Source organism: Rhinolophus sinicus, linkage group LG02 (genome assembly GCF_036562045.2).
Source record: "Rhinolophus sinicus isolate RSC01 linkage group LG02, ASM3656204v1, whole genome shotgun sequence".
In the NCBI taxonomy this organism is placed as follows: domain Eukaryota; kingdom Metazoa; phylum Chordata; class Mammalia; order Chiroptera; family Rhinolophidae; genus Rhinolophus; species Rhinolophus sinicus.
Window position 1 is genome coordinate 34,279,587 of NC_133752.1, and position 12,679 is coordinate 34,292,265.

Consider the following 12,679-nt stretch of genomic DNA (forward strand, 5'->3'; position numbering starts at 1 on the left):
CTTTCTCCATTCCTGGATTGTAGTTGGGTGAAACTGGGCTATATGAGATGCCGGCAGTCACAGGGCACAGTGAAATGAGAAAAGTCACAAAAGAGAGTAGGTTTTTCATAAGGCCAAATGTATTGCATTTAAAGGAATTGTTCTTATTTTAAGATTATGGATTTTAGGTGACGAAATATCCTCCCTTTTTAAAGAATACTGTAGAGAGAGTGAGTATATTGTGTGTATGTGTGCACACATTTATACATTTAATGTACTTACTCCCTATGAAGAAAAGTGAAAAAATTTGTCTCTTCCTCATTCTGGGGAATTTTACTGGTCTCTGAAGTTCCAAGATCTGAGTGCCACCATTTTATATGGTGTTTTGAATCCTATACTACTGGAAGGTCAAAAGATAAGAGTTCATTTTAGCCTATTTCTTATATAAATTAATAAATTTATTTTAGACCAATTTTCTGTTTACAGAAAAATGAATAGAAAGTACCGAGAAGTTCCATAAGCCTCTTCCCATTCCTTCAGTTTCTCCTATTAGTAACATCTTGCCTTAGTGTGTGGTGCAATTGTTACAATTGATGAACCAATATTGATAATTATTATGAACTAAAACCCACAGTTTGCATTAGGGATCTCACTGTGTGTTGTCCATTCTATAAGGTTTGACAATGTATGTAATGACATGTATCCACCATACGGTATCATCCAGGATGGTTTTATTGCCCTAAAAATCCTCCCTGCTCTGCCTAGTTATCCTTTCATATTTTTCATAACTTTAATATTGTCATAGTTTTGTCCTTTCCAGAATATCATATAGTTGAAGTCATATAGTATGTAGCCTTTTCAGATTGGCTTCTTTCACTTATCAATATGTATTTAAGATTCTTCCATGTCTTTTGTTGCTTAATAGCTCATTGCTTTTATCATTGAATAATATTTTATTGTCTGGATAGACCACAGTTTGTTTACCCAGTCACCTATCACAGGACATCTTGTTTGCTTCCAACTTTTGGCAATTATGGATAAAGTGTCATCTTAGCCTTTTTTTTTTTTTTTCATTTAAAAATACATAATGTAGTATTCGTTTGCTACTATTAAAAGGACATTCATTATGAAATTTTAGAAAGTATAAAAAGGTAAAAAAAAATAAATATTATTGGTAATCTCACTCCAAAGATAACACTACAAATCCCATATATACACATATATATGTATATATACATATATATGTATATACATATTATATATGTATATGTACTAACTGTATTAAAATTATAATACTCAATATATACTGATAACAAATAATGAAATATAAGTCACTTTTGACTTCTGCAATTACAAGAGGTGCTCAAAGTGGTTACCATCAGTGTAATTTTAATATAGTTTTTTTTTCCTTTCTTAAAATGTGTATACATTTTTTTGGCACCCTCTGTGTGTGTGTGTGTGTGTGTGTGTGTGTGTGTGTGTGTGTGTATTCTCTTTTTTCCTAAATCTCTATCTAGCTATATCTGAAAGATATATCTATGTCTACATATGCCTCAATTATGTTTTATAAACTTAGAAATCATACATATGTAGTTATATATATCATTATATGATATATGTAGTATATATAATTTTGTATCCTAGTTTTTTCCTCTTAACATTATGTGTACATATTTTCAAATCTTTAAATTTAACTCTTTGAGAAGATGATATTTAATAATTATACAGTGACTCGTTGTATGATAAGTGTTTTTAAAAGTGAACTATATGTGTTTTTTCATTCTCCTCCTACTAAAATAGGAACTCTAAGAAGGCAAGGATGTTAGTCTGTTTTGTTCATTGATGATCCTTTAGTATGTAGAAGAGTGCCTGGATGGTGCATACTAAGCACTCCAAAAACTTTTGTTGAATCAGTGATAAAATTGTATTTTTGAAATTTGTATGATTTTATTAGCTACTCAGAATCAACCTAGAAGTACATATGGTGAAAGTTATTGCCCGCTAAATTGAGGACCACAGTAATTGTGCAGTGTTAAGTGCAGTGCCTCTAAGGAACTGATTACTGTAGTGACTTTCTCATACTTAGTGATGTCAGTGTTCCTACAACTCCAGGGTTTGTCAGTGATGGGGAGTTATGCTCCCTGCTCTGCCCTTCTCCTGAGAACAATGGCATACTGCTGCTAAGAGGCTGGTGACGATAAAGCTTTGTCTTGAGCAGAGGAACACTCTCTGGATTAAGCTGGAAACAACTTTTACCTGGCAGCAGTGACACCCTGGTCATAGGGTCCCTGCTAGGAAGGGCTTCTCGAGGCTTCCTGGATGGGAACCACTCATCCAGAGCAACCAGTGAAGTTCTTCAATGTTGTGCATCCCCATATTTCCTGTAGATGGCCTGGGAAGGCAACTTCTCCACCCCAGCTGGCCTGAAATTGCTACGCGTGCACGGAAGTGCTGCCATTTGTTTGTGTCCAACAAAGTGGAGGGGTGGGGAGTGGCAGTGACTACACATTGTTTAGATGGGTGATAGATGGTAAGGGCAGTACACCAGGACATCCAGCAAGACTTGCATTTGCCAAGGGCCAGGGAAATGGACAGACATAGGAGGCTTCAGATTTTAGAGTAAGGACCTCGGGTGGAGGCAAGGAGAGGAGAAAGAGCACTTGTCAGAATAAGAAATCATGGAGTTAAAGGCCTGGAAAAGATTTCACTTACATCTCAGCCTGACTGAAAGGCTCGTCCTGTTCAGCATCTTACTATTCCTCTGAGTGAGGTAAAAAATTAGAGCCATCTCATTTAAAAAGTCATTCTAAAAATTCACTAGTTTATGGGATTGACTGATTTTCCATTTGAGAATGACTTCTTTGTATTTCAAACTTTAAAAATTGCTTGCTAGGTAATGGATTTTTAAAAAATCTGAGTAGACATGTACCCATGGTTACACATAATGATATCAAAGATTTCTGAAGACAGAATTTTTGTCCTAGATTTTTATAGAGTTTCTATTTATTAATCTTCCTTCTGTTTTGCTTCCACCCTTTCTACATGATTTGAAAACTTGTTTGCCAGTTTTTTTTGTTGTTAAAATTTTTTGTAACACTATTAACAAGGTTTACTTATTCATTAATTAACTTATTTTACCATCATTTATTGAATACCTAAAATATACGAAGTACTTGAGACACAATGGAAAATAGGAATTATAATCAAGTATATCAAATTAAACAAATAGGCAATTAAAATATAGCATAATATATTTTAAGAACACAAAGGAGGGGCACCCAACCAAAAAATTAACATCAGAGGTTTCAAGAGCAAGTGCCAACTAAACTAGGAAGAGTAAAAATATAAGTAAAAGTGGTAATGAGGGGTGGAAAGGAGGGAACAGCATGTGCAAAGGCCTGAGGTGAGAGCTTGCATAGCTGGTCAGAGACCTGAAAATCACTTGATACGACTAGTTGATCAAGTGAGAAGTGAGAGATGCGGCTGGGGAGGAAAATCAGGTCTAAAAGACCTTGCAAATCATGTTAAAGGCATTATGCTAAAAACAATGGGGAATATTTAAAGGTTTTTATGAGTAAGTAAGTAGGGTCAGGCAGTCTATTTAGAAAACACACACTGACTTTCCGTGGAGAACAATTTGGTGAGAGGCAATTCACAAGGCAAGGAGATCAGTTAGTAGCATTATCCAGGCAAGAGCTGACAGTGGCCCAAATCCAGGATGAAGGCAGTGGGCTTAGAGAGATTAGACTAATTTGAAAGCCATGGTAGAATCACCAGCACTTGATAACTGATGGTGAGATAAAATGGATAAATGATAAAGAGAATGACACTGACTGTCTTAATGTGGACTCCCCCTAAAAGCAAGTATGAAATAAGGACTGGGGTTCAGGAGGTTTATTTTAGAGGTGATCCCAGGAACTAAGCATGAAGGAACAGCGAGAGTGAGTCAGGAAAGGAGAAAAGCCAATCAGTGTGCAGTGCTGAGCTGTTTACTGCTATAAAACAAACAAACAAACAAACAAACAAACAAACAAGCAAAGAAACAAACTGGGGCACAATCTTATGGGAGGGTCCTATGAGGAACCATTTTGAAAGCTTGTCAGAAGTGTCCTTCTGGAAGACTGGAGACTGGGCCTCTATGCCCTGACTCATCTCTTTGGTTTGTGGTTGCTTCCTGGGATGTTAACTCCTTTGGTCTTGACAGTTGCTGAGTAAGTTCTCAGAACTTTCAAGAAAATCCTGAGGTAGACAATCTGAGAGAACTACTTAAAGTGTAACTGGAGTTACAGGTGGGCTGAAGGGATTTGACATGGGGCACAGGTAAGGTCTACCCCAGAGACAGCATTTCTGGCTCAAGCAACTGGATATACCAACGTATGCTGAATTCTTGAAAGTTTTTGAGACACCCATGTGGTGAGATCTAGTACTAGGCAGTGGGACATGATGTGGTGGTTAGAGCTGACACCACAGTAATGAGTTTAGGGTCCATCTTAAGGCTGCTATTACAAAGCTCCATAGATTGATGGCTGAAACAACAGAAATTTATTTCTCTCAGTTCTGGAAGATGGAAGTTCAAGACCAAGGTGTCGGCAGGAATGATTTCTTGTGAGGCCCCTTTCCTTGTCCATCTTTTCCCTGTGTCTTGACATGGTTTTTTCCGGTGTCTGAATCTCCTCTTCTCATTAGTTAGGACATCAGTTATATTGGATTAGGCACACTTATATGTCTTCATTTTAACTTAATTACCTCTTTAAATACCCTAACTCCAAAGACAGTCACATTCTGAGGTACTGGGGGTTAGGACTTCAACATATGAATTTTTAGAGGTCACAAGTCAGTCCATAAAAGGTAGTAATTGACACAAAAGAAATAGATAAGCTTGTTCAAGAAATATATGTAGAATGAGGAAAGAGAGCCTAAAACAGGTGCAGGAGAGAGAGGAGACAACCAGTGAGCCTGCCTGAGGTGGAGGAAGAGAAAGGGTTTATTTGTAGTTCAAGTACAGGACCGGCCTTGGATAAGTGTAGTGACACCTCTTCCATTTGTCTAGAATGGAAGGAGGAAACGATGACAAAATTATCAGAAAGAAAGGAGGAGAGGTTATGAACGCAGAGTTTTGGGGGAGAGAGAAGACAGTTTGAATTAAAGTAAGATTTCATAAAATAGTATGCAAACTTATTTTTATAAATAATTTTTGTTGTTAAATTCGATAACATTTTTGCCCTTGAAATTTCTTGAATCTATTTTCTTCATAAAATCAGCACATTGACAATTGTAAAAAGATGAGTTTAGTGGAATATGACACAGTAGTCATAAAATTATTGTTGTAGATATACATGTATGATTAAAATGTAATTGTTATATTACTCCATTTCCAAACAATAGCTTGAATAAAATACTGTGGTCTTTCACTATGGATGCCTCCATAGGAAGTGTAACAATGTATCTCTGACGTCTTCAGTATACAAAGTTTCCCTATCTTTAATATGCGGCCTTATCTTGCTGTTTAGTTACTGTCCACTACTAATAAAGGGGGTAATGAGAAGACAGAAAGACAAGTTTATGTGGCTATAGATGCTTGATTACTGTGAACTATCACATCATAGACTAATGTGATCATAATCCCATTCACATTTTAGATAATTTTATGAATATGTGTAACAGTTCTTAATTTTATGAATATGTCTAACAGTTCTTAATTTTCTCTTTTTACTCAGCTCATTGTACTAAATTTCTGCTGGTCTTCAGAGCACTGAACTGAGAATGAAATCTTCATTTACTGCATTTATTTGCACAATATCTCTGATTTCATATTCCTCATCTGTAAATTGCTTTAATGTTCAGGAGGAAGTGATTTTTTTCTCATTTAATACAAGTAAGATAATAATCTGAAATGTCAATGAGATTATAAGGTAGGGTTAGTGATGGAGGATTTTAGTGGAAATTGAACTGATTTGATAGTCAAAACTTTGATCCCAGTTTGCATTTTGTCATTTGCTGTTTGGATGTCACAAGAAGGCCCTTTGGTTCTTAAGTTACTTAATTTCCAAATCTTTGAGATAAAAATTAAAAACTTCCTTTCTCCAATACGTAGGATGAATATTAAGATTGATATCTGCTGATAGCATTGTAAAGTGTAATATAAAGACATCACAGTTTACCTTAGGGTAAAATGTTAGTGATGATGTATACTTGTAAAGTATAAACCCATTTTTATTAGTAACCATCAAATTCTTGGAAAATTATAACAAAATATTTGCAAAAATTTTTACAGATGCAAAATAGCACTTATAAATAGAGTGCTTAAATCAAAATGGAAATCTTATGTACCACGTGTAATTAATAATCTAAAAGCAAATGCATTGCATGATTTGACAAAATTTCACTAGGGACCCCAGGACCTGGGGTATGGTAGTGAAAAAATACTTCAATTCTCTATCTTTTTGGAACTTAGATTCTAATGAGGGAGACAGACAATAACCAAATTAAGAAACAAACATATAATATTATTCGTTTTGATGGAAATCAAAGTACAATACCTTACCTTGATAAAGATGTTTCCTGGGGAGTGGAGAGTAGGGTGGGGATCTTGGCCAGAATATGAGTGCCATAGAGAGTGTTAGGGGATTAAGTGATGACAGCAATTACAGGTAACTCTTAAAACATATTTGCTATAAAAAAGAATCGAAGAACTAGGGTGCTAGCTTAGGAGAGATTTAAGGTCAAAGGAAATTTTAAGAGAATGTTTTCTGCTCATGGGAATAATCTAGTACAGAGTGAAATGATTTCTTAGTTTCCTAGGGCTGACATAACAAAGTGCCATAAACTGGGTGTCTTAAAACAACCGACATTTGTTATCCCCCCCACACACAGTTCTGGAAGGTAGAGTCGAAATCAATTTGTTGGCAGGGCCATCCTCTCTCTGAAATATTTAGGGGAATCCTTCCTTGCATCTTCCTAGTTTCTGGTGGTTTGCCAGCAATCTTTGGCATTCCTTGGCTTGCAGCTACCTAGTTCCAATCTCTGCCTTCATTGCTCCCTAGTGTTCTTCCTGTGCGTCTCTGTCTTCACGTGTTCATCTTCTTGTAAGGATATCAGTCACATTGGATGAGGGGCCCACCCAAGGAACTCATCTAAACTAATCCTATTACAATGATCTTATTTCCAAATATGGTCACTGTTTGAGTTACTGAGGGTTAGGACTTCAACATATCTTCTTCTGAGGGACACAATTCAACCCATAACAAATAGAGCGATAGCTTGAAAGAGCTGTAGGGTGAAAGGAACTTTTAAGTGCTAACTATGTTTTCTGCTCATGGGAATGATCTAGTGGGAAAAAACTGATGATATAATAAGTGAGGGAAGGTATAATTGTGGGAAAAAAAGACCTTGAATGAACAAGAGACATCCATTGTAACAGTGGAGAGCTGGTCTTAGAAAAAAGCGTGGAAAGTTTATTTGCAATAATTGAAGAAAAGGCAGAGTTTAAGAGTTCAGATAAGGGTGGGTTGTAGATTTGATGTTGGAAAGAGAAATTTCTCTTTCTGAGTGTTTATATTTTCTCAGTGAAAAAGAAACAAATGTTTCTGATTTGAAATTCAGATCAATGTCATAACTGAAATTAGTATTGTTTTAGGGAATTGTACCATGTTTCCCCGAAAATAAGACTTAGCTGGACCATCAGCTCTAATGCATCTTTTGGAGCAAAAATTAATATAAGACTCAGTCTTACATTATATTATATTATGTGAGACCTGGTCTTATACAGTAAAATAGTAAAATAAGACTGGGGAAACATGGTAGTACATATTGAAACAAGAAAGAAATATATGAAAGTACAGCACTGTACTTGAGACACACACACACACACACACACACACACACATCCTGTTATGCTAGATGCTTTAAATATATTACCTATTTTAATCCTTACAACATTTGACAAAAGTATTTTCTTGTGAAATGACCTCTTTTTCCACATGCCATGAAGGTTGGGTTAAATATTAAATATGTTCATATAGGCCAGAGGTTAACTAATGGCACATTTTCATGTCAGACGATCTTTTAAAGGTTGTAATGTCATCAGTACAAATTTGAGAAGAATTGAGTTAAAAATTTTTTTAAAAGAAATATTTAGGTTAAAGATTAAAGGTCAATTAGTAACTCTTTACCAATAACTAAATCATTTTACTAGTATCACTGTTTATCAATATCAGTCACGTGCTATAATAAATGACAGAACCAGGGGGCCTAAAACAACAAGACAAAACAAATCTCTCTTTTGGCATTTAATACTTTTAGGGACTGCCACATTATATTTTTAATCATGTATCTCGGATAATAATTAGTTGTTAGAATAATCTCACCCAAGAAAAGAAGTACACCTCCCCACCCCTTCCTCACCCCCCCCCAAAAAAAAAAAACAGTTGCAAAGAAAACAAAATCCATTTGAACAGCTGTAAAAGCGTTGCAAGTAGAAATGCACTGGAAGCAGCACTCTTGGGTTTGCTATAACCAGCTTCATGGGCTCTTCAAACACAGCTGCTTTGGCATTTTAGCCCCGCCTGCTTCTTGGCCAGCAGCCCAGTCAGAAAGCGTTGTCTCTTTTTGTTTTTTGTTTCTCAAATGGAGATCACTTTTTGAGCAGATAGAGGTCTTTACCATCATTATCAATGTTTATATTAAAAGAAGATTATGAATTTGAAATGTATACTGCTCTTTAATATTGGCCTTTGTTTTAAATGAGTCAACATTTAAAAGCCAATTTACTTTTCTGTATTTAGGCTATCTGTGATTTAAATTCACTCCTAATACCTTAGAATATAAATTATTGGTGAAGTGTTCTTGTCTGGTTAAGGCAATGAATTAATTTTCCAAATGTTCATACACTAGAATTGAAATGTCAGATAATAATTGAAGCAACGATTATACGAGGAACATAACATCTGTAAGGAAATGAGGACATTTAGCTAACTCCACATTAATCTGGATGACATAGTGAAATTGCTGTTATCTTCTTTGTAGGCCTCGACCAGACCTGCCCCATAGAACAAATTGTCCCAGAGCGATTATGTCTTCATGCTAACTGTGGATTAGGAAAAGTAATTAGAGATATTATTTTTTTGATGGAAGGGGAACTATAGTCATAAACATTGAATTCAATAGTGTCAACAGGAGTATAGATGAGTAAACAATGACAATGATATAAAGATTCTCTATCTTAAAAACCAGGCGTCTCTGAACCTGCTCTAGAAAGGATTTTGATATAATCTGGTCTGTGATGGCACCCAAACCCATTCTTGTTTCTATATCTACAGCAGAGCCCAGCACAGTTCAGGCAGAAGCTAATGCTATGCATGCATCTTCCTTTTCCATTCCCAGTCATTTTGCTAATTTTACTCTTCAGCCTTGCCAAGATGGAGCATTATAAACCTCTTTCAGAATAAAAGAGCTGAAAGGACACTAAGGCTTATCAGCATTAACTTTCCGTCTGAACTCTCTGGATGACAAATTTATTTTGGCCCCTGGTTTATTCCAAGGTCTTTCTGAGTCTTCTTTAAACATTCAAAAGCTAGAATTCCAAAATGATAAATAAAGTAGGCAGTGATCCAATAGAAAAAATTTTGCATTGTAAAGATTGAAAACTTGAACATAATATTGGTTAAAAACTTGCTTTGTGTTAACTTGCAGTGGATTAAATAGGAATAAATAACTTGGAGAAGTTATACTGATTTTTATGTTGGATAAAATATTTTAGATAACTTTATTTTAGGTTAAATATTTAGTTGTATGTAGATGTTTTAGTATTTAGATAATTAGTAATATTTTACACTAAAACTCTCTGTAGTAATTATTATACCTATGCAGTATTTTAGATGAAAGCTTACAAAGTGGTAGCCAGAATATATAGAGCCATTTATTATATCTTAATTATTTGGATTTTGAGGTTTTAGTCTGCCTTTTCCTTTACATGTGGGAGGGTGCAATTGCGGTTGGAAAGTTTCAGAGCGTAAAAATTCTGGACTTGGGGGACTTTATTCCTTGCTAAATATTGGGTTTGTAGACTCAGTTCTTGTTCTTAAGTGAATCTGTAATTGACCCTGTAGACAAGGAGAAAACAGGGTTCTTTCTTCAAATTAAAGGAAATTACACAGGCATGAAATACAGAAAGGGAAAGTTCCACCACACTCTTAAACACTGGCTTTTCAATGAAAAGATGTTTATATTTTCATTCTACTTAGCCATCTAATGTTATAATTTGCAGTTGTTTTAAAATTAATAGTAAAAACTTAATTGTGAAGTTATTTTTCAGAAGATTTAGAAAATATGAAAAAAATCATAAAGAAAAATATTTCATCATTCCACCATCTAGATATGACCAGAGTTTAAGATTTTGTGCATTCAATTCTTTTCTCTATGCTCTTATTATTTTTTCCAAAAATGAATTCAAATTGATCAAAAATAATTAACACTATATCAGCAACATTTTCCCGTGACATTTAAAATAACAAAAACTTCAAGTTAGTTTGAAAGTAAAACAGTCTGGAAATTACAGTTTGGAGATTCAATTCCATTTTTAATAAAAAACTAATTGGAATATGTCAAAGGAAATAAGAACTTAATTTAATATATGAAACTCATATTATCAAACTCATACCATTATAGAACGTCTCCTTCTACCCTCCTTCTTGCTTTCTCTTCCCCTCGAATTCACAAATGACAGATAATAAAAAATTTGGAAAGGAATCCACCTGTATTCAGTATTTTCCTGGAATTAGTTCTGTTATGGCAATTCTTTCTTTTTTTAGATAAGGGAAACCCAGGTGATAGTTATGGGAGTTTGGAATAAAGCACTGACTTTTTCCCGCTTGTATTAACTTTAAAAGACCCATAGGGCTTTTGTCTGAGTAAATATTTGGGCTTCGTTTAACATGATTTTTTTCCCCTGTATCTAATTTAGTTCCCAAACTGCAGTGGAAAAACATATTTTTGCAAAAAAGAACAAACACGTTTTGGGTAACTTGGATTAAGAACTAGGTTGTGGGGTTCCAAGGGCCACTGGTTGTCCACAAACTTTAAGAAATACACATTCACCAGATGAGGCATTTTTAGAGACTGTGCCTGGAACATAAAAAACCATAGCCATTTGTAAATTTTTTTTTTTTTTTGGTGGTATCAGCTATTATGTCTGAGAACTATTTCTTCTATCACAAATACAAATTGAACACTTCGTATTAGGACATGTTATTTTCAAGACTTTCACATAAAAATGGAACATATTTAAAACTAAAGCCACAGGTACCAAAGCTTGGTTTTTTTCAAGTGTGTGTGCCAAGAATAATTTTCCTCCTTCTGAAACATATAAAACAAAGGCATCAAAACAAGAAACAGAACTAGAAAATGTTAAAGTTTGTATGCTAAAATGACAAACTCCACCCAACTTTTAAAAAAAACAAGAAAGAAAGCAGTGTTTTCTAAAATGGGCTCTCTGGACCATGGTCCTCCCAATAGAGAAATAATTTTCTCTTCTAGAGAGGACTGGCTACTCCCCTATTTGATGTTATGCATGTCCGACAGACAAGTAGTGTTACAATGCTGTAAACCAGGCTCAAAATAGCATCTTGATCTGGTTTGGCTAGTTTGAAATTTTACTTTTCCTCGGCTTTGAAGTTTATAAAATGCTTTAATTTGTGTTACCTCATCGAACACTCATAACAACCCCAAGAGATACGTGGGAGAACTAAGGGACCACAAAGATGACACGACTACATGGCTTCAGGTAGAATGAGAGCTCAAGTCTTCTGATTCTTATTTCATTGTTTTTTCTTCAATACCCAGCTGCCAAGAGACCTTGGGCAGCAGTAGTCTATGGTGCAGTAGTCTACTGCATTCCTTAGAGATCAGACAGCTCTTACAAACAGGGCTTCACTACCTCATCAGGAATCATGGAGGAATGTTTCGTAGTAGTGAGAGTACTTCTGCAGCAAGACTATGGCGTGAACGAGTCTCTGGAAAAATCCTCTGGTCAAGAGGATTCTTACATAGATTTAAGCTTCTAATCGTATATACACCGAAGAGAGAACACTTGTTCTGTTTGCTTTTTAGCCTCCAATCGTCTCATTTAAATTCTTAAGTTAAAATGCTTTGCAAACTAAATAGGATACAATAGGAAAAAAAAAAACACAAATTATGCCTGAGTCAGTTATCGCTTTCTAATTCTTAATCTTTTATATTCTAATGTGAATGGAGTTTCCTGGATCAGCAGATTTGAAGGAAGGAAAGCAAGGGAAGAGATATGGGTCCCAGGTCCTAAGGGGTTGAGAACCCTGAGAAGAGTTCCTTGTCATAGTTTCATTCCATAACTTTGCCTAAGGCTGGGCTTTGTACTAGGCACTTATCTTGAAAACAAAATTCTTAATTGTTCTCACATGATTGTATTTCCCAGCAGCTCAATTTCACTCAAGCTTTGGGACTCTGACCCTCAAGTGTTGGAGAGTTGAGATATGGGAAGTACTCTTTTAAGGAGAACTGTTCATGCCCCCTGTTCTGCTTACCCCATTTCCCATCAAAGACCCAGGGCTACACAGGATTAGTAGAGTGAGAGGAACTGGATGCCTGTTAGGGCGATTTTTATAAATCTATGCTATTTTTGTTAGCGTTTGGTGGTACAGAATCATGCTAGTCACGTAGTATGGGAGCT

The 12,679-nt window shown here is 35.4% G+C and overlaps 1 long non-coding RNA gene across 2 annotated transcripts in view; it reads right to left on the minus strand.

The window, feature by feature from the left end:
- LOC141568262 (uncharacterized) overlaps positions 1 to 12,679 on the minus strand; it is a 48,832-nt gene that overhangs the window by 32,604 nt on the left and 3,549 nt on the right. The window lies entirely within an intron of this gene.